General features: G+C 48.3%; 1 protein-coding gene across 4 annotated transcripts in view; it reads right to left on the bottom strand.

The window, feature by feature from the left end:
- The window catches only part of sema6cb (semaphorin 6Cb), an 84498-nt gene extending 61385 nt beyond the window's left edge, over positions 1-23113 (bottom strand). For 3 of the 4 annotated variants that reach the window (XM_084026796.1, XM_084026797.1, XM_084026794.1), the window contains exons 1-2: positions 22902-23113; positions 6821-6900 (exon numbers count right to left, since the gene is read on the bottom strand). The gene's annotated coding sequence lies outside the window, so the exon portion shown is untranslated. The remainder of the gene's footprint in view (positions 1-6820; positions 6901-22901) is intronic. The other variant, XM_084026795.1, reaches the window with a different exon arrangement.
- Between the last annotated feature and the right edge of the window lie 265 nt (positions 23114-23378).

Genomic DNA, 23378 nt, shown 5'->3' on the forward strand with positions numbered 1-23378 from the left:
CGTGTGTCTGAAAAAAACCCCCATATCCATCATCTTTCTTTACTGTGCAGCGTTCTCTGGCCCACAGTAATCACCTTCTCCACCCTCTCAGCAGCTTCTTCCTCCCCTCCTCGCCTCCCCAGACAGGAAGTGGACATGGAGGAGGTGAGACAGTTAAGGGGGAGGGTCGGTGTGTCAAGTCAACCACCATAGACGAGTCACCCATTACGGGTCACACAGGGGCGGAGCTACAGGCCTGCGGTGGTCTTGATAAATGGTGGAGGAATACATCAGGATGACTCATCATGAACAACTCGGTTACTTAAAGTTCATGTGGATGTAAAAACACAATCAGAATGGATTTCCATGTGAACTACGAGGCTCCTGCAGCCGGTCCAACGACGTAAACAAAGCACAGAGAAGCTCTGGTAACAACACACACAGAGGGAGTGCTATACAAATGCAGTTTGTTGTTAATGTGTTGATACGTCGAAAAAAACCTATAAAAATAAAACCCTGCGACTGTCGTACCTGCAGCCATCACAGATAGACGTATTGATTACTTAAAAGTAGAGGGCATCCATTTAAGCATCTTAATTCGTCAGCGGCCGGCAAACTAATTCTATTAAACCCAAGCTGAGCACATTAACGTCCCAGAAAACAGCTCGCAATTACCCGTTTAGACGGCGTACCTCGGCAATTAATACAGCAATATTTCTTAATATGCCACCGGGGAATCTGTAAACAGCAATTATAAGAAATCAGAGCGCCCGTCGGAGAAACAGCCTCCTGCTCTGCAGCAGTCATCGCACGATGAGTGGCAATCAAAGAAACCTATTGAAATCTGATGTTACATCTCTGAATCAACCAACTGATCAGATCAGAGAACGTATAGTGAAGAATATCATTTCAACTGAATCGTCCCTTTCTGTCGAGGGAATTGTGTTTATTAAAGGTGACAGGAAACGAGGCGCTCTGTTGCCAAGACCACCAATCAGACCGGAGACATCCTCGATCAATAACCTCAGACTGCATCCCCAGCACCCTGAACCACCAGCTTCATGTCAGGAAGATGCTGAGAGACATCATCACGTCTTCATCGCGTCTTCATCATGTCTTCGTCACGTCTTCATCACGTCTTCATCACATCTTCATCTCATCTTCATTTCGTCTTCAGAGGACAATCACACACCATCCATTCATGGGACCGTTACTTTCTCACTCATTCATTATTTTGTCTATAAAAAGCATCAATTAGATGATCTGTGAGGTCAAATGTGTCAGATAGAGATTGAGATTTATTTAAATCCTTTTATAATCAATTAAAAAATCCCAAGACATTCAGTTCACGATCATTCATGACAAATAAACATCAAATAATCACGCCTGAGATGTTTAATAATGAGTAAATTATATAAATGATCAATTACAGGATGAAAGTATCCAAATAATTGTGTTGATCTTTCAATAATTGTGTTTTCTAATCTGCTGCAACGTTTTTTTTTTTTACTAAATATATCAACTTAACGATGAAAATGAATGAAAATCATCCATAGTTGTAACAATAATCCAGAAACAATAATAGAGAAAGTGCATCCAAGAAGGAGCTCACGGCCACGTGGTTCACTTCCCCGCTACGGAACAATGATGCCGCTCTGACCCCCCGACCCCCCCGAGCGTAACGACATCATCGAGGAGCCGGTTTTAAGGAAGCAGCACTAACGACACCAGTTGGACGGAACGAGATAAAACTCAGGAACACAGTTAATGACATAATCCGCCTTAAGCTAAAGCTAACTAGCCTTCACGAAGGGTTTCCCCGGGGTGAAGCTTTCAACGGCTTATTGACGTGTGTGTGTGTGTGTGTGTGTGTGTGTGTATTTAGTCTATACGTAGCGACTGCACACTTTCTGAACATGGAGAAGGGGGATCACTGGTAATCCTGAACCCCGGGAGTCCACTTAAAGTAATTACCTTGTTGCTTATGCAAATGTGCGTGTTGAATAATTGGAACGGCAACTTTAAAGCTCCAAGAACATTTGCAGTCATGCTTCATTGTAATCCAGGCCTTACATGAGTGAACCTTCTGAAGGCAATTAAGAGCCTTGTTTGGAGGTACTTACAGATATGAACCCGGAACACGCCGGGCTGAAGAGCACCGCCGCTTCTAAATAAAAAGGTGGAATTCAGAAAACTCATTATAAGTGTCCCGTTTTGTTTTTTGGGTGAAAATGTTCATATTAATGGATTTTTGTACTTCATTACGATCGCTTTACGTAAACAAACGGTAAAGAGAAAGTCTGTGTTTGCAGGTTTCCTGGTAAACTCACGCTTCGACGTGATGTTGGTTTCCTGTTATTCTCTATATTTATATCTTCTATATGTGCAGCGTATTGTCTTGTATATTATGAAACAATAAAACAAAGTGAATGCACACATAAAGGGAGAAACAAACTAACAAACCAAGACTGCAGACATCGATCTTTTATCATATAAAGTCCTAATATCACAAACACAAGCTCAAACTTCGGTAAGAACTAAATGTTTTGTTTCTGGTGGTTTCTGGGTAAAAAACTCGTCTGTCTGCTTGATGACAAACAGACGGAAGGAGTGAAACTTTCTCTCTTTAGAAAAGACGCATCACAGTTTACGTTATCGTAACACTCGTCTGCATCTTAAGTCCGATCTGTGACTCCTCCCACCTCCACTACATCACCACCAGCTGATCTCCAGAGACCCCGTGACCCCGACCCTCCCTTGATGTCACCTCAGCACAAGTAAAAGCCGAGGTGACGCCATCGCCGCCTCGGCCTGGTTTCCTCACCTCCTCCTCGAGTCTCTGGATCCCTAAAACTTTGAAGTTTGGCCAGCAAAGGGCTTTGAAGAACCCTGCAATCTTCCGCCATGACCAGGCGGAGGATTAGCCTGCAGGACGGAGGGGAAGGGGGCGGAGGGGAACCACAAGGGCATCTTCTGCCGGAGCTCTGGGGGATTAACATGCTACCGAGGAAGCTGCAGAAACCAATTTACAGCAGAGAACTAAGGGGGTCCGCTAATTCTACAGAATCAGGTCCTGCTGCTAGTCCACATCAGGAAGCCCAAGTCAGGAAAGCACACTGCTACTAAAGAGTTTCATTATTGATACGCCGACTTCACCGATCACTGATCAGGACGAAGGATGCACTGATACAGCCGTGGGGTGGATACCCACTCAGATCATAAACAATCACAACAAGTTGATGGAGGTGAATCTCCATCAGGAGAATCATGACTATCATCAGAGTGACTTTAAGAAGCTTTTAGCTGACGATCTGAAAATACATGATTCATTCAAGTAAAATATTTGTTTCTTAACAAAATGTAAATTAATTCCAATTAGTTTGAAGCATATTCGTGATTATGAGGATATCATGAATTACTTTGACCAGGATAATCATGACATTTTCATATCCTCCCATGCTTATTTTAATTCTGTCTGTTATTTACACAACAGCAATGTCTGTTTAATTTGTTAATTTTGAAGATTTTCTGTTTTTTTTTTTCAAGTTTGTGTACAATCTATTATTTTAACAACCAGAATGTCAGTGAGCTTGTCTAAGTGTTCGTGCATCCACTGTGATGCAGTTTAGGAACCGCCCTCCAGTTCGGGATCGGTACTCGGTCCGCGTACTTGGGATCGGTACTTGGGATCGGCCGGCCCTGGATCCCTGCAGGCATCGGGATCAGAGCGTCCCAATCAAAAGTAACGCCTCATTGGTCACAAATAAGCAGTTAAGCAGCTAATCTGGGCATCAGACGATACGATCAGTCGCCGGGGAATCACCCTGGAAAGTTGATTTTCCCTTGAGAGGCAAAAACAACAGATTACTCCGCTTCCATCCATCCTGAGCTCCAATATTTGCCTCCACGTTGGGGTGTAAATATTTTATAAACGCTCTGCTCTCAATACATTTTTAAGTCAAGCCTGTGCTGCCTCTCAAGCAAAACATGATTTTAAAAAGCCGAGTGTAAGTAGTTGCCGTGTGTACACACTGTGGAAATGTGTCACTGGAAGGAGAAGCAGTGTTATCTGAAAGGAGCCGGCGAGGAGAAGAAAAAGGCCTTTCAGTGCCTTCTTTTCTCTTCCAGAGACGACGAGACTTCAGGGAGGTTATCAAGCAGCCAGTTATGGTCCACTGTTGAATGCATTTCTGGAGTGTCTCATTGAAGTGCAACCGAGTCGCCGTATCTGCAGCATCTCAGGATGAAATACACCAAGTAGGAAGTTATCTGGGCGGCGAGGAGGAGGCAGAAACAATAGATTTAAAATAAAGGAGGACAGAAGAGGTATACATACATCAGCATTGTCAAGTAATGGGGTCTTCTTTCTTATCGGTGACTGAAAGGAGCTCGAAGACTTTGCCCTTCATCCCTTTGTTGTTACAGAGTCTCTGGTGGAAATGGGAGATTGGCCCGGGGGCGTGGGCGGGCGGGCGGGCGAGGAGGGGGGGGGGGGGAGCTCGGCGGCCGTGCAGCACATCAGACTTGAGCGGTCTTAATAAAGCTTCCTTCTATCCACCCCAGAGATCTCCTCACCCCAATTATACGCCTGACACCTCCCCTCTCCTCCATCTCACCGCCTCAGCCCTCCTCCCCCCACCTCACCCCGCCTCACCATCCACTTCCCAGCTCTGATCACGGCCCTCCCTCGGCGGCTTCACAGGAAGTAAACTTCCTTCGACAACCAGCCCGTCTGAACCTGTCTGGACCCCTCTGAACCCGTCTGGACCCCCTCTGGACCCGTCTGAACCCCCTTTGAAACTATCTGGACCCGTCCGGACCCATGTGTGCAATAATTAATATTTTGGCAGCTGCCAAGTTCACAATGCTGAAATGACCCAGCTACAGCTACTTTCAGGTCTCTTGTGAAAGTTTGTTATGTGGGCGTTTGTAAATCCTAACAGCCTTTTTTCTTTTATACACCTACTGATTTATTGATCCGATTAGAAATAAAAATAATTGAGGGAAAAGAGCTCGGATCAGACCGTCATGTTGAGGTAAAGTTGAACAGACCTGAACCTGAATCATTTGACCTCTGAAAATGTTTCCAATCCATTAAAAGTTCTGTGTGTCCCTGAATGCCTCGTTTACAAGCAATCAGTTCAACACGAGGCCGTTAAGACACAAACTTCATCAGGACTAAAGGTTGACGTCTCTGATGAGATACACAGAATCTAAATGAACTGCACACGTGATCCCACACTACTGCAAATACGTCTCCGGCCCCTCCAACAGGTCTACTGATGCAGGTCTGCCACTCCGGCCCCCCCAACAGGTCTACTGATGCAGGTCTGCCACTCCGGCCCCCTTCTGTCCGTCAGCTCTGCTGGTTTTTACCTTCAGATGCTTTCAAGGTCACAGCGGCTGCATCTGGCAAGCCATCTGTTTCCCAGCATCCCACAGGGGTCCTGTCATCGGCCCTTCGCCGGCCCCGTCCTCTACTGTCCACATTCACCCTCGCTGGGGAAAAGCCCGACACAACAGCCTCCCAGCAATTCTACAGGTTTCCTTCATCGACCCGGCAACCAAACAGGCAACCAAACAGGCAACCAAACAGGAATCTTGGACGCTTCATTAGTACACAGTCGCTCAATGGTGTGTTCATGTCTGGAACTGGTCTGGTCCATGGATATGTTTTAGAAAAAAAACTCAGAAGAAGGAGTAGAATTACAATGCAATCAACTGCAAAACAGCAAAGCTACAAACTAAACACACCGTGGAGATACAGCAGAGGTTTTACCTTCTGATACGTGTTCATCAGAAAATAGAGTAGTCTGAGTTACACTTAAAGATCCAGAAAATGTGTTTTCAAATACCCAAACATGTTCCTCTACACCTTTAAATCATTCTCTCTTAACGAGCATCAGCTACCATTCGCACAAGAACACATTATCAAGGTGGCGCTCCGACGATTCCAGTTGAAGATCTCTCAACATCTCAGGAAAGTGTTGCCGACGTTCCTGCAGAGAACGGAGGAGAAGCTTGTGTTGTTGGTGTCTGTCTGCCTGGACCTCCGTGCGTCAGACAGACAGGCGGTGGATCACCGCACGTCCCGGTGAGTTTGGTGCTTTCATCACCCTCACGTCACTCCAATGCTACGGCTGTCAGACTGAGCTGACGAGCTTGTCACATCCTCCAGCTGGTCTCCATGGCGACAAAACAATGACACAGAAATAGATCGGAGACCAAAATTTCACAGCGGCGGTTGGAGAAAAAGATGCCAACGGGCCTGGAGAGTTTAACACCACTCAGCTAATCTGATTGATCAGGACTCGGAGGAGAGATTAAACTTGGAAACGTTAGCAGACAGGAAGTCATTCCTCATCAGACTTCGTCATGTGATCCTGAGATCTTACATGTGACACCACCACAGCTGATCTGTCCATGTCGGACACCCGTTAACCGCAAGCTCTTTGAAATGGCACTCAAGAAACATCCCATAATAAACAGTGCCTGCACGGCTCTCTGACTAACACGCTTCACTGCAACACACGTGTGGTCACAACATCAGCTGATCGTGAACTCGGTTCTCCTCAGAGAAGCTCATCCCTGACATTTCATTAAAGTGAGTAGACGAGGAGACAGCATCCAATTAAAACGCTGCGGTCACAGAGGGTCCACAAAGCGTGCGTTATTGAACGGAGCGTCCTCTGTGGACGCGTCCTGAAAGGAGGCGTGGCTCTGAGCACGACGTCATGTGACCATCTAAACACCCGGCACCTTCGCAGGACGAGCGACGTCAGAAACAAAACTCTACACTCTTCTACTTTTAATTACAGAATCAAAGAAACAGCATCTGTACCTTGGCTTCCAAAAGGAGATCCCGTGATCCGGTGATCCAGAGATCCAGTGATCCGGTTGGTGCAGCAGCTGCCGGTGTGTCTGCGGAGGAGAAAGAGATCACTGTTGTGATGCAGGACGGCTGGCGGAGGAGAGACCTCGGCCTATCGAGTCGGAGCCAACGTGGTGTTCAAAGGACGGCAGAAGTCCAAACTCTGAATAATAACGACTGTTAATAAACCATCGGCTGAATCAGGAGAAGCCAACCGAGACGTGAAGATGTGGCTTTGAACTCTGGGAAGGCGACGCACTCCGAGACATTCGCATGTTGCTTTTTCTGCAATAAGCGAAGAAAATCTTTTGACCAATCTGAGACTGAAAGCATCCGAACCGGCTGGCAGGAAGAGCTCTTCCTCCGAGCTGCATGGAATATTACAAACACACAGAAACATTTCATGTGCAAGCGGCTGATATGTAAAAGAAAATCGAATTTTTGAATATGTGAAACCTCACTGGGCTTGATAAGCAATTTTCTGTGCTTTTGAAGAAGCTGTCTCCCGAACACACGGCGAATGGATTTCATTTCCTGCTCGGCGCCGTCCCCGCTGATTAGTTTTCAATTGGACATTAAGCATAAAACGGCAATCAGGTCCAATCTGGTGCGCAATCACGGAGGGGTTTATGTGGCAAATTCAAACAGTGAAAGACATCTCAATACGTCTCAGGGATTCATTAACCTGCTCGTTGTTGTGGAAGAGATTTGAGCCGTCGGCTCGGCGAGCAGCCCGCTTGCCCATCGCTCACACTGAACACGCTTTGTCGTAATGTTCGGAGCCGTCTACGAAGACGCTGAGAAACGAACAAGCCAGAGCACCAACTTCATGATTCAAGGCCAACTTTACAGCTAACTGTTAAAGTCATCTTAGTAGCTAACTAGCATTGTTAGCGATCTGTCGATCAGCAGGTAAGCCCCGCCCCCTAAAGCATCCCCTGCTTCCTGGTCTGGTGGACTCTAAATGGACCATAATGTACTAAATGAACATCATGCTGGATTGAAGAAGACTTGAAACTAGAGATTGAGACCATAAACTCATGTTTACAATGTTTACTGTGATAATACATCAAGAGAGGAGTAGGACAATTTTTTCATAGACTTCTATACAACCAGAAAGGAGTCGCCCCCTGGTGGCCAGCAGAGAGAATGAAGCTTTGAGGACCTTCAGTGTTGGCTACCCTCTTCAGAACTAGAGGTTGCCGTCTGGTCCACAATCACCATTTGTAGGAACCAACAGATGAGGTCTGAATGTTCAGTCCCGTCAGCAGATAATAAGGCAGATAAGCCCTGGAGAGCAAATACCACGCCATCTATGAGGCACTTCAAGTTCCCAGATTACAAATAACCCCTAAATGCATCTTGATAATTTTAGCAGAGTGCGTTCATGTTAGAGCCAAGAAGGGTTTCAGTGACCTAGATCAGCTGTCTTCCATCATCATCAGCATGCAGTTTAGCAGGTATAGCGACGTAACTGTTACGTGATGCATGCTTTTAACGGTGGTGCCAAACAACAGGGTCCATTCCGGGATCGGACTTAACTCCTGACGAAAAACATACACAACAACCTTCAATGTGAACATTTCCAAAACCACAACCACAAGTAAGAGATTGTAATGGAATGAAGGCTTGGCCCCTGAACCGCTGGACCGGATGTTTGTTCGGCTCGTTTGCTTGGTTTGGACGACCTCGAGCGCTTCGCCTGCGTAATCTGCAGAAGTGCTTCTAGATGCATGGACTTGTCTATTGATTGGGTAAGAGGCTGGGAGAGGACATGATCTATCTAGTTATGTAAGCTCCCCGTTAACAAGGCAGGAATACACAACATGTGTGCAGAGGAATGCATGGAAGGAATGACTGGCCTGACGTCGAGCAGCACGGGTTAAATACTGTTTATTTGAAGGGACTAAAAGTAGCAGCTGGGTGGGTTTTTGCACAGCAAACAAGAGGGAGAGAGGGGAAAGTCTCACACTGCACTCTCATGCACACTTCTGCATCCTGGCAGCATTTTGATTAATCAACCCAGCTCACTGTAGGGAGATTTAGTCGCTCATTATCCCAGATCCAAACTCCAGGGTGCCAGATCTGGTCAGAGGATCAGCTCCGGGAGCTTCTTCAGCTCATCCAAAGCTCAAGACCATTAGGTTTGTGCCGGTCTTATGTTACTGCTGGTCAGCCACTTTACTAAAACCTCTTTCTTCTCAGCTCAAAAAGAGCTTCTTTTGTTGTTCCGGGACTATTACCTCGTTGCTATGGCTCTCGTTTTTTAACTGGATACTCTAGATGTAGAAACTGAAAGAAACCTCTTATATACTACTACAAACTATGTGTTCCAGATGAGTAGCTTTCAGTTTAAGAGACATCCATAACTCCAATCAATCTGCAACCGAGACAAAGACACGGCTTTCAGAACAGAGTAGATGCTGCTGGGGGGCGCTGGTCCAAAATAGCTTCAATGCTGGAACGACTGCTACACACACACACACACACACACACACACACACACACACACACACACACACACACACACACACACACACACACACACACACACACACACACACACACACACACACACACACACACACACACACAGCTATTTTGTGGATTCAATGTGAGGCACTGGATCAGAGCTCTATTCGATACCAGACTTGTAAATGTCTTCAATTGGGGCTTTAGTGAAAGGACACGACGCCCCCTCCGAAGTTTAGCGTTTCTTCAAGCAGAAATAAGTCGGCCTCAAATATCACCCGATAGTGGTGATGGCGATGGTGAGTTTCAGTCCCGTTTGTGACCTTTTTCCATTTTACTTGAGGAGACGGAAGACATTTAAATGGCATCCTGCCATTGCAGATACGGGATAAGGACACACTTTTTAGTCATAATTACAGTTTTCCTCTGGAAACTCATCAGAATTAGAACCATGTGAGCCCCGAGAACGCTGCTCGAATATCACCAAACGTCAGCAGCTCTGAAGGAAGTCAAACCTCTACTCAGAACACATCTTTTATTATCCAGCAAGTGACCTGGAAGGATACCATCAGGTCTAAGTTCAATGCTGCTTGCTGCTTTATGAGGAGTAATAAACGACAAGAAATACGACTTTAAAGCTGCATATTGTTTTTATCCATTTTATTGTTTCTACTCATTTTAGTCCCATTTTGAATCACATCTAATAGTCTTAAATTGCAGAGATCTAAGTGCCGAGGTACGTACTGAACCTTGACCCTAAACGAGAGTACTTAACTGAATGTTGCGTACCGCCGCACCCCTTCATGGTATCTGGAGCCAAATGTTGCCTTCACGTTAGCAATGGCAGCGATTCCAGAAATCCAACCTGCTGCACTATTTGCATGATTGATTGACTAATTGATCAATCAATGGGCAACGGGTTGTGCATTTTTGAACAACAACTAATAAATCCAGCGGAGGACCTGTGGAGCGTGGCGGCCTCCGCTGTGATTATCTGGCAGACAGACCACGCCGCTGCCCTTCCTCCGCTCAGCTGTCCATGAAAGAAGAACATGTGGTTGGAGTGTCTGGTTTCAGGGAAAGTGAAAACACTCGCCGGAGCTGAGGAGTCTGGATGTTGTGACTGCAGAGCGGCGTTCCCCTTCCTTTGGATCACATTCCCTCGCTCCGCGCCGCCGCATGGCGGAGGGGTAAGTGATTTGACCCCCCTTTCCCCCAGCTCCCTTGACACCCACTAAAGAAAATCAATCAGGATTCAGGTCATGCCACAGGGACGCCCCCCTGAACACGCGACCTCTGACCCCAGCAGGGTGCTCCTCAGGGAGCGTGACGGGGGATTGGCCTGCACTGCTAGCGTCTGCTTTACGTCTGAATCCAACAAAGCCCTTGTGTTGCGGGGGAGGGGGGCGGGGGAAGGGCACGACCCGACCCCGTCCACCTTAGACACAATAAATCCAGCTGAGGAGTTCAAGGTGGCCTGACCTGCATCCGACCCCGTCTCTGGAAACACCGCGACGAGCCCCAGCTGAGGGGCACTCGGGTTTCGTTGGTGCTGCGAGGAACGCAAACACCCCATTTATTCACCCGTACTTCACCTCGGCTCTGTGACACCCAACGGTTGGGAAAGCCTTGTTCCTGTCATGGGAAGTGCATGCGGGGGCAGAATTGGCATGGCGTAATTACTCGGGGGAGAGATCCCGGCTCCCCGGAGCAACCCAGAACCAATCATTTGCCATTGTGCTCTCTGTGCAATTGACAGTCGGTATATGATATTGGAGATAAATGTCGGAATTCAGGCTGTTAGTTTAACTGATGGTGCATTCAGTATGATAATAACGGCGGCCCAGCACACGGCGAATCCGACGAGCAGTCTCGCAAAAGCTCTCCGCCACTTCCCTCCCCCCCCCCATGAGGGCATTATCATGCTAATCTAAAAGAGCAGGAAAAAAAAGACATTTCAGTGAGTGAGGAAGTATAATAGGAAGTATAATAAGAAGTATAATAGGAAGCAGGGACCTCTGGAACGGCGGCCAGACAAAGGAGGGTATATTCACCCGGCGCTGCCCGAGCCCAGCCGGGGTGACGAGTGGACACAGACCTTCTGCTGCCTGCTTAATTAAACCAACACAACCTAATTAAAAAGATCTTGGTGGTGAATGGGCCGCCGCCGCCTCGCCGCCACTGACCCGTGTCTCTTGTACATGTTGGGCACCAAGCAGTTGCTCCTCGCTCCTAGCATTCAATTTCCCCATCAGAGGGGGCCCCCTCGCCCAGCGGGCAGCACGTGGGGAAGTGGAGCACGCTGCAGGAAGTGCTCCAGATCATGGCGGGGGTGCTGCTACTCGTTAAATGACTCATGATTTCCATTTGACGCTCAATGAAACTTGCACAATGTGATTCAACTCCCCTCGCACAAAAACACTCTTTCAACGCATTTGCAACAATTTTGCACACCGTTGGAAATTTCTCAAGAGGCGTCATGTTGTTATAGACTTAATGATATAGCACGCAGATAAAGTCTGCTTGGCATTTTGCTACCATTATTATTATTATTATTATTATTATTATTATTATTATTAACAAGCACTGGAAAAGTGGTTTGTTAGTGACCATGAATGCTTGTGAATGGAAGGAGTGACCGACACTTTGAAACCAGTGGGAGCTGAATTCGGTGTCGGATGATACAAAGAACTTATTGTTTGCCTGCCGTTAAGTTATAACGACAAAGAGGTTAAGTCCCGCCCCTTCCCGTGTCATAAACACAACATAATAAAATGTGTGTACCTAATAAAGTGGCCACTGAGTCTACATGGTATGTTCATGTTTGTTCATGTTTTTTCTTTTGGTTACTGATCTTTGCGATATAACGTGTCACTGAACAGAATAAACCAAATCGTAGCCGAGCGTTTGTCGGGGTGAAGCAGAGTGAAGCAGAGTGGAGGTTTAACCTTCCAGCAGACACCAGCTGCTGCTGCTGCTGCTGCTGTCCTCCTCAGAGACGCCGCTGCCATATTCAACCCAGCTGTAATATTGTAATAAAGAGGAGCAGGAATGTGGCGATCAATCAAAAAAATAATTGCATAGTTAAAATGACCATGAATGGAACGACGTGGACGCCCGGTGAAGCAGATATGAGCCGGGGTCACACCGGTGGACTCGTCGGGGCTCCTTTTTAAAAGTTTACCCTGCAAGACGTCGGAGGAGGAAACGACCGCTGCCATGAAAACTGCAAAGTTGTAAAATCCTGCCTCTGGAGGACAAACAGCTGCGTAGCCTTCAAACAGCTGACAGTTCCTCCTCTGGGAACCAACAGGACCACACTGCTAAACAAACCTAGGACTCTGAGACTTCGTGGAACTGGAACGTGATCTGTTAAACTCCACCTCTTTATTGATGATCAATCACCAATAAACTCACACGTGCACTTGAGCTTGGCTCTGTACACGAACATATTAATTTCCATCTGCCGCCTCACCGACTGCTTTCACAATAACGGAACAATCAATATCCATCACGAAGACAAGCTCATTATTTAAAATATATATTTTTATAAAACGACAGATGCACGACGACAATGTTCAAACTGCTTTTTATGCCCTGGAGGATTTTTACATGCCTCACTGCTGGAAGTTGATTTGTAGATGAATCAATACACAGAAGCACTTTCAGCTCCTCAAACGTCAGATTTATATCTCTCCTTCACAACAAAGATGAACCGAGTTCAAGAGAGACAATGATCCTGCAAAGAATCAATTATTTTCCTCCTGACCAGCAGCGGCATCCATCTCCCCCTCAGCCGCTGCTGCTGCTGCAGGGAGTCAACACATGGTTAATAACCCGACACGCTGCGGGGGAGGGGGCGAGTGTTTTACTCACCCTGGACCGCTGCCCAGTTAGGATTCATATGACACTTAACTGAAAAACCCCCAATAACCCCCCCCCCCCCCCCAAAGAGCGGTTTAAAAATAGCCTCGATTCGATGGAAACCAGCCCGGAGTTCTGAGAATCGGAGAAAAAAGGCCAAGCGAAGTGTAGGCGAGCAGACTTATCTTACACCGTGTCCAAGCCAAATATTCTCTGCACATATGGTGGCCGCTAGAATATACACAAATAATAGCGTGAGAGAAAGTATAGATTATAAAAACAGCCAAAAATCCACCCACGAACGCTTGCACACAGGTAGAACACTTCACAGGGAAGCGGAGTTAAATCTGAAAAGAAAAAGCACCGCAGAGTCTAAATTTAACACGTTCCACATTTAAACACGGGCTTGTTTCCGGAGAAATCTGCCACAATCCCGATCTGCAGAGTGCATGCAGAAGAAACCAGATAAAAAGGGGGGGTTATAAACCATCAATGAACCTTTCTTCTAAAACTAGTTGAACTGAAGCAACAATGCAGCAGCAGCAACGGTGCAGGACAGGTCAACTTTTAAAAAGCAACAAGGTCAAACGTCTATTTCTGGAGACGGACTGCAGTTTGACCGATCGTGACATCACACTCCTGAGGACGAGGCGTTCCTTTTCAATAGAAACTATAGCATATTGTTTCTCCTCACGTGTGAATAAATGAAACGTGTCATAGCGGCGGCCTTGTGAGCGGGTGAATAAATGAAACGTGTCATAGTGGCGGCCTTGTGAGCGGGTGAATAAATGATGCGTGTCATAGCGGCGGCCTTGTGAGCATGTGAATATATAATGCATGTCAAAGCTGAGGCCTTCTGAGTGGGTGAATAAATGATGCACGTTATAGCTGAGGCCTTGTGAGCGGGTGAATAAATGAAACGTGTCATAGCGGCAGCCTTGTGAGCGGGTGAATAAATGAAACGTGTCATAGCTGAGGCCTTATGAGCACGTGAATAAATGAAACGTGTCATAGCGGCAGCCTTGTGAGCGGGTGAATAAATGAAACGTGTCATAGCGGTACCCCTGAGAGCAGGTGAATACATTCAACGTGTCATAGCTGAGGCCTTATGAGCGCGTGAATAAATGATGCGTGTTATAGCGGCAGCCTTGTGAGAGGGTGAATAAATGAAACGTGTCATAGCGGCGGCCTTCTGAGAGGGTGAATAAATGAAACGTGTCATAGCGGCGGCCTTCTGAGAGGGTGAATAAATGAAACGTGTCATAGCGGCGGCCTTGTGAGCGGGTGAATAAATGAAATGTGTCATAGCGGCGGCCTTGTGAGCGGGTGAATAAATGAAATGTGTCATAGCGGCGGCCTTGTGAGAGGGTGAATAAATGATACGTGTCATAGCGGCGGCCTTGTGAGCGGGTGAATAAATGAAACGTGTCATAGCGGCGGCCTTGTGAGCGGGTGAATAAATTGAACGTGTCATAGCGGCGGCCTTGTGAGCGGGTGAATAAATGAAACGTGTCATAGTGGTGGCCTTGTGAGCGGGTGAATAAATTGAACGTGTCATAGCGGCGGCCTTGTGAGCGGGTGAATAAATGATGCGTGTCATAGTGGTGGCCTTGTGAGCGGGTGAATAAATGAAACGTGTCATAGCGGCGGCCTTGTGAGCGGGTGAATAAATGATGCATGTCATAGCGACGGCCTTGTGAGCGGGTGAATAAATGATGCATGTCATAGCGGCGGCCTTGTGAGCGGGTGAATAAATGATGCATGTCATAGCGACGGCCTTGTGAGAGGGTGAGTAAATGATGCGTGTCAGAGCGGCGGCCTTGTGAGCGGGTGAATAAATGATGCATGTCATAGCGACGGCCTTGTGAGAGGGTGAGTAAATGATGCGTGTCAGAGCGGCGGCCTTGTGAGCGGGTGAATAAATGATGCATGTCATAGCGACGGCCTTGTGAGAGGGTGAGTAAATGATGCGTGTCAGAGCGGCGGCCTTGTGAGCGGGTGAATAAATGATGCATGTCATAGCGACGGCCTTGTGAGAGGGTGAGTAAATGATGCGTGTCAGAGCGGCGGCCTTGTGAGCGCGTGCGGAGCAGGAAGGGACGGCGGGTGTTACTGTGTGATGAGGACGGAGAAGAAAATGGCTTATCTTAGGTTTTTAATTTCCTGCTTCAGTTCACGTTTCAGGACCATCAAAAATTCTCATTTCGAAAAACTCCAATAAGCAACAATGAGACATGATCATAACTCAGAATTACTTCTATAGGACCCCCCCCCCCCATGCAGACTCATTGCTTTAGCCAAGATGTGACATGACAGACAACTGATGCGTAGCCGATCATCAAAAAGAGAAACCGAAAATAAAAAAAGATATTCTGTCCCTCACGCTGCTAAAAACTCTTTACCCACAATGCATTGCGTCAGCTTCTGTTTTGTAGATCTGCAACCTCTGGAACGGGGACTAATTTTTAACAACACATTGAAGTCTTTTTTCCTGGAATTTAGTCCAGTTTGTGTCCAGACCCAGACCCAGACCCAGACCCAGAAACGGACCCAGACCACACAGAAAACCAGAAACGGATTCTAATGAGAACTCAAACGTTTAATCAAATAATCATAATTAAACCCTTGTGTTATTATGTTATCATCACTGCAGATTACAGGTCAAACAAGTGCTGCAACTACTGAATCATTTCATTATTGATTCTTCGACAGCTCACAAAACATCTAAATAAACGGTGCAGAATTATGTGACTCTATTTCCTAAAGCTCGATACTTTATAAAAGGATGATACTGGACTTTATAAAACACTCAGATGAGTTGATTGTGGTGAATTTTCTTCATCAGGTTCGTCATAATAAATAGATGAATAAATACAGGAATTATGTTAGAAAGAAACATTTTTATACTTTTTATTAATCCTTTATTTAAACAGGAGGATCTCATGATTTATGGATTACCTTATTTAAGATTAATTATTATTACTCAATGTGACAAAGTTTGTTTCAAAGCCATGTAGTTTCAGGTGTGTTTGGATGATTATCTGGATTAGTGAATATTAAAATGATTAACAATAAAATAGCAGCAGATTAATTTTCTGCCAATCAATTAAACTGATTAATTGTTTCAGCTTCATTCCAAACAGGACATTTTAGAAAAACGTGTGATAGACATTTTCATTTAAATCATTTTTTGTCATTTCATAGACTGAATGAAATGAAATGAGTCTAATTCTAGTTAAACCTCAGCAGACATTCACACTCAACTTTCAGTGTTCAGAGCCGTCGGCATTAAAACTACATGAAGTGCTCTTATCTTCAAACTGCACAAAGCCGGAGGCGAAGGTGTGCAGCCGACTGCCAAATCAAACCCGTAGGAAAACCTCGTCTGGCAGAGAAGTTTGTGTTGAAGCAGCAAACTAACCAAGTCTAAAAACAGATTTGTGCCAAAATAGACGCGACTGAAAGCAGATTCTCAGCCGTCGGCGGCCAAATTAAATGAAGCCCGTTTTCTGTCTGAAATCAAACTCGTTTCCTCTCACTTTCATCATCGCATGTGATATTTCAATCTGTGTCACCAAAGGCGGCGTGTGTTGTTTCAGGCGAGTCATGCGAGGACAAAGTTCCCCATTAAAACAAAAGACTAAAGGAGATCTCCAACGAGGCGCCTTCAACGTTCGAGGCGCGGCGACACTCGAGGCGCTTCCACGTTTCAGTTCCAACTCCTTGGTGTCTGCGGCGCCAAGCGGTTCTCTTTAACAGCAGCAAACGGAGGCCGGTGGCGAGGAGGTGTCTGCTGGGTCTGTCCAGGGAAATAACCTCCGGCACAAAGATGGATGGGTACATCTCCTGCACAAACAACAGCCGCTTGTTGCAGGAAATAGGAGAGTAACGAGCTGTTAGCGCCAGCTGCCATCGCCGCCGCGGCTGGACGGGCAAACTAAACAACTCCACTAAGCACAAACTTCACAAACTGGAAAAGGGGACGTTATGGTGCCGCCCACGCCGCCTGATGGAGAGCCAATCTGAGGAAGGAAGCGCAGGAAGCTCACAGCAACCAGCACTTGGCAACGCAGGCGGAGAAACAAGGTGCTTCAGTGGAGGTGGGCAACGTGGCCGACGTCTGCCAGTTGGACAACGTCCACAAGGAAATATCGCGTTGGGCAATATATTATCAATATTCTTTGGGGGGGCGGGACCTCATTTTAATGCATCCAACCAAAAACGCTTTCAGCACATTGACTTTGAGACAAAGGAGTGCAAAGATTGCTGAGTCATGTCTGGGTTTTTGGACTGATTCCTGCAGCACTTATCGTGCCCCCCTCCCCCCAAACCCCCAATATGCAATTACAAATATCCACACTGATGAGATCCCACCTGTAAATTAAATCTGCACCGGTAATCAGAGTCGGTGTTTTGGGGGCGGATGTCTGTGTGGAACTGGACATTCAAACGGGACCTCCATCAGGTGAAAAGACATTTATTGCACTTAGAGAGGACGGATTATTCGGTCCTTGCTCCCTCAGTGAGTTTAAAGTTTGTTGTTCATGTAAAACGTCTCCAGAGACTGGAAGTCTAAAGTCCAGGTCCAAAGGGAGTTCCTCTCCCCCACAGAGACTCCTGAACGCCTCAAATTAAATCTTTCCTTTTGTGCGGTGATGTCACGAGGGCTGCAGTAATCACCAGGGCGCTGAGCCCATCACCGCTACACCGCCGCCTGCAGCACGGCCTGATGGGAAAATACATGAAAGCATGTAAACACATTCCAGGAGGAACCAGGAAAGGATTCACTCGTCTCATGGTGGATTTGAGTTTTAGAAGCGCTTCCTAACCAACTAACCAGTGACCTTCTGGCATCGCCAGAGTTCAACCGTCAATAACGGGGATTCAGAGAGCCGTTAACCACGGGAGAATGAGGGAGGTTCAAACAGGAAGTTATGTTGCTGCGCCCGCTGCGGCGTGTGGTGATGTCTGTATTATCTTAATCTGCTGGGAGTGAACATCATCCCACGGAGCGTTCAGGTTTTTAAAATCAAACAGGATTGTGGGGGATTGTGGGTGATGTGGCAGAATGGAAGATCTTGGCGCTTAGTCGTCAGCTAATAATCCTTTAAAACGGTGAAAATCCACGTACGAAGCCGCATTAGCATGAAATATGCATGAAGAATGACAAGGATTCCTTTTCTGCATGAGTCATGTTGTTTTCCCTTTTGTTGCGTGCTCCTTCCAAGCCGCCGGTGGGCAGCGAGCTCAGCCTGCCGCACAAATCAAAGCGTGAGCGTCGGTGACACGGCGGTGAGAAGGTGCTCTGCTTCCTGTGAGGCAGCGCGGGGGAGGCAGAACGCATGAGTCGGCAACAAACCTCCACTTTAACAGACATGAGCAGAATCGGCTTCCAAAACATGAAAGCATCGCAGGTTTGAATTCCTAACAAAAGATCCTTTCATGAGACGCGACGCCCTCTCCGGCCTGAAAAACACAAAGCCCCGGCAGTCTGCTGACTCTGCACGTTACCGGCAACAGTTGCACCGTGCTTCATGGAACCAGACGTCCTCCTGTGTTGCCGCTGCACAGCTTGTGGCCTCGGCAGGTTGGCGGCCGCGGCCCGAGTCCGTGTTCGCCGAGGGGTTAACGTTTGTGAGGAGCGACCCGACCGCAGGAAGACAGTCAGTCTGGAGGACGAGGCCCGTCGCTGGTCCAGTCTCTCTCTCTCTCCCTCCATCTCTCTCCCTCCTCTCCCCATATCTCCTCTCCCCATTTCCTCCCTCTCTCCTTCTCCTCCCTCCCCTCTCCCCTTGTCCTTCCTCTCTCCTCTCCTCTTTTCCTCCCTCTCTCCTTCTCCTCCCTCCCCTCTCCCCTTGTCCTTCCTCTCTCCTCTCCTCTTTTCCTCCCTCTCTCCTTCTCCTCCCTCCCCTCTCCCCTTGTCCTTCCTCTCTCCTCTCCTCTTTTCCTCCCTCTCTCCTTCTCCTCCCTCCCCTCTCCCCTTGTCCTCCCTCCCCTCTCCCCTTGTCCTTCCTGTCTCCTCTCCTCTTTTCCTTCCTCTGTCCTTCTCCTCCCTCCCCTCTCCCCTTGTCCTTCCTCTCTCCTCTCCTCTTTTCCTCCCTCTCTCCTTCTCCTCCCTCCCCTCTCCCCTTGTCCTTCCTCTCTCCTCTCCTCTCCTCTTTTCCTTCTCCTCTCCCCTTCTCCTCCCTCCCCTCTCCTTCTTCTCACTCTCCCCTCCCTCTCTCCTCCCCCCTCCCCCCTCCTCCCTCTAGCCTTCCACTGAACTCAAAGTTTTTCCTCCTGAAACACGCTCATCAGTTCAGCTATAGTTTCCAGTCCTGCAGAAACCGCAGCAGCACCGCAGGAGGTCGGCCGCCGCTGCACGCCCGACTCTGGGATCACCAGGAACGTCCAGCATGCCGAGGACTCGGATCTCAGCGCCGCCGGTCGGACGGGTGGGAGGAGGAAGAGAAGCCTGCCAGCGCTGAAAACATCCGGCTCATTGCCGTCACGTCCAGAAGGCGACGGGAAACAAAGGAAACGGGTAGTTGACTTAACTCCTGAGTCATGTCTGAACCTACAGAATCATTAGACCCTTCAAAGGGACTAAGAGTAGTGTACACTAACCGAGCATTTTATCCCATCATGCATTGCTCTGAAGGAAAAGCTGACGGACGAGAGGGACAGACAAATCTATGGAAATACATTTAACGTGACAAACCGCAATCAGTACTTTTTGTTATTTATGAATTAATTTGGGCAGAATCAGGCTTATTGTCTCCACGGCAGCGTACACTACTCCGTCCTCCACCTAGTCCTCCACCTAGTCCTCCCTGTATAGTGAGGAGTGATTCAGACACAAACAGGTTCTGTAATGAACTTTAACGGAGGTTAATAAATCAGCAGAAAAACAAGGGACTACTTTTGTTCCGAGCAAAGTGAAGAAGTCGTTTCTGAAAACTGTTTCAAAAGCGAAAAAAAAAAAACACATCCCATCCAGCCTGGACAATGATGGAGGACCCACTTCAGCCCCGCTGCAGGTCTGCCTGCTGCCCCTGACCGGTGCATTCGTAACGCTCGGTGCAACATGTTAATGCGATTTCCCAGCAGCTGTGTCCAAACAGGCTCAGACCAGGAGGCCAAGGCCCGGTGGTCTGGGCAGATAGCCTGGACCGGCCAGTGCTGTGTCAGCCCGGGATTATGGATGACGGGGAGCCTGCGGGGCTGACAGGTAATAATTCACTCCCCAGGGATCCAGCACCTTCACTGGACACACACCGGAGGGAGGGGGGGCGGCCTTGCTCCTCTTAACCCACCCTCTCCTACTTCTCTCACCATCTACTTCAAGAAACACGCTTCTCATTGGCTGCCCAGTTGCCACGGGTAACCGGCCATTACCCAGGTGATGTACGAGGTGCCAGAGGCCGGAGCCTCTCAGGTGCAGGGCCAAACAAAGTCCCATATGTGGCGGATGAGGAGCGGAGATTAACTGCCGCTTCCTGGAGCGCGGCTGCCGCCACGGCACATTCTTCACACACCGGCCGTTGAACGCCGCCGCCACGCGTTTGAGGCACCAGACACTTCAGACAAATGGCGGTTGTCGAGGTGCCACAACAACGGCCCGCAAAAGATCATCCAGCGCTCTCAAGTTCCATCGAGCTTGAAATGGGGGGCTTCAAATTGGCCGGGGGCTTAATGTAACGTGTCTTTGTGTTTCCCACTGAAAGTCATCACCGACCAGCACGCTGCAGAGTAATGGCGTGCTATAACGGCGTGTTATAACGCACCCATGTTCACATATTGAGCACTTTGTCTCCATGATGAAGTGGAAATGGGCCCGTGAACGCTCCCCGCGGCCACAGCCCTCAGCCGCCGGTTACGAGTCTATTTCAACCACCATTACCCCGAGGACCATTAAGAAGATGCCATCTGCACACACATGGCCCCTCCACCGGGGAACTCTTGTCATTTCAAGCTGAGAGCAAGTGCACGAGATGGAAATCAGAAATAAAATTACACACTGGGCTAAACGCGCCATTAAGCATGCTAACTGAGCGGCCGGGCCGGGAAACGACAGCCGGACGGAGAGCGAGCGCTTTTCAGAGGTGACGAGGAAATGAAAGCAGTGCTGGTACTTTGTTCTCTCTCTCTCTCTCACATCCACGGCTGTAACTCGCCCGTCAGCAGAATGTGACTTTCCTAATGGTGCTGAATATTAAAAAAGAGATAGAGAGGAGTTGATTGTTTGTGAGCATTCGACACCAACACAAACGGGGGTTGAATATAGATCCGTATGCTGCATCCATCCATCCTTATAGTGCATACAGCGTGTGTGTGTGTGTCTCTCTGCAGGGAAGCAGCAGCTCTCCTCGTCAGCAGACCAGCAACACGTCAAATTGAACAACCTGAGGCGATGTCGTCGCGTCCTCCCAGCAGCTCGCCGTGCTACGTCACCATGCCCCCCCCCCCCCCCCCCCCCGCCGCCATCCGTGGCCCCCACATCCTCGGAGATCACTGCAGCAGCAGCTGAGAGGACGAGGCGAAGCCCCGAGAAGATCACAAGACCCGACCACACGGCCTCCACTTAGACAGCCGACTGGTTAGACTGGTCAGTGCGTGGCGTCTCGCCTCCAACAACACAAACACAAAAAGGTGCATTCTGGGGGAGCAAACCTTTACTGCTCGATCAAGGTCCCTTTAGATCCTTTGGCCCAACATACATTTTTAAAAAACGTGCAAAACTTTTGCAGGGAGGATCAGAGAAGAAGACCAGGGGCCCCTGCTACCACATGGGGCCCCGGCAACAGAGCACTTAGATGTGTTTGTTGTTAAGCCTGGGAGGCCGAACACCCACCGAGGGCAACTAGAGGGGTGATGCACAACGGGCAACTAGAGGGCTGACACAAATCAGAGTCCCACTTCGGGCTCAGGATCGGGATCAGCTCTGATCCAACACAAACAAACCACCGGCGGGCTCCTGGGACTCTTCTGGGTTTCTAATCTCTTCTGCATCGCAAAGCAACACTGTTGCTGCAACTCTGCGTGCAAAAGCAGAAACCTGTTAGAACAATGAGCTCATCGTTTTTTTTTTTTTCCCTCGCAGTTTGGCTTCATGACAGAAACAGCCGCAGATGGAGAGTCTGATTTTTTCAGCTCGCATCTCTGCAAAGCGACGAACCGTTTTCAGCTCGAATGCGTTTTCTATAAAGTTGTCTAATACAAATTAATGTGTCTGGTTTCTGGTATCCAGGATGCATCAGCGTCTCGGGGACAGAGACTCGTTATCAGCGCTACTAAATCACCATAAGTTGCTGAGAACTCGCGAAGCAGAAGTCAACAGAGAAGCCAAGGAAACGGCATTATGATAATGACTGCAGGTTTAGTCGCCAACGGTCGTATGAATGTGTAAAAATGTGCGTTACAGCCCCGTCGCGGAGGTCTGACAGCCGGGGAGAGAGACACCGTGTCACGGCAGACGACCGTGGAGGAACAACACAGAAAAACACAGAAAAAAAAAGAATCGGCTTCTCCGGAGCCTGAACTCAACTCGGTGGAAGAGTTCAGGCTCGTGAAACGTGTCGGAAATTAACGTGTTCGTGTGATTAAACAGAACGGGGAGGTTAAAAAGCCATTTCCACGGTGAGATAACGTGACTGCGGGGAAACTTCAGACTCCCGGCGGGGAAAGTGGACGCGGCCGCGGCGGCGACGCGAAAACTCAACTCTACACTTCTTACCTGGCTGTTAGCGTCGCGGGTCCGACGTGGCCGGAGACACAATACCCTCGGTGGTCTCCCGGAGGTGGTCCCGCATCTGGTCCCGGAGCGGTAAAGTCACGGCGAGCCGTTAGTTAGCTAGTTTTCTCCGGTAAACGGTCAGTAATCCTAGAGCGCCGCGGCGGCAGCAGAGAAAAGGCGCCTCTCGCTGCGGTGACGAGACTCGCACTGAAATCACAACAGTTCAGCAGCCGCGGAGGCCACGCCCACTGCGCGCGAGTGTGACAGGGCGTGCCGTCCAATCAGGGCGCGGCGTTGGCACCATGTCCTCTCCGATTGGTTGGACGTGCTGGCTTTTGTGTCGGCTCTCCGCTGGGCTCGAGCTCAACTTTCTCCCTGCAGATGTTGTTGATTGCCTGAACATCAGGGCGGCCAGCCAATCAGAGCGCAGGACCAGGGATTTAAACGCACGTAGTTGGACTTCGTGGGCGGCGCTAT

The sequence above is a fragment of the Eutrigla gurnardus genome (genome assembly GCF_963514095.1).
Source record: "Eutrigla gurnardus genome assembly, chromosome: 14".
Taxonomy (NCBI): Eukaryota; Metazoa; Chordata; class Actinopteri; order Perciformes; family Triglidae; genus Eutrigla; species Eutrigla gurnardus.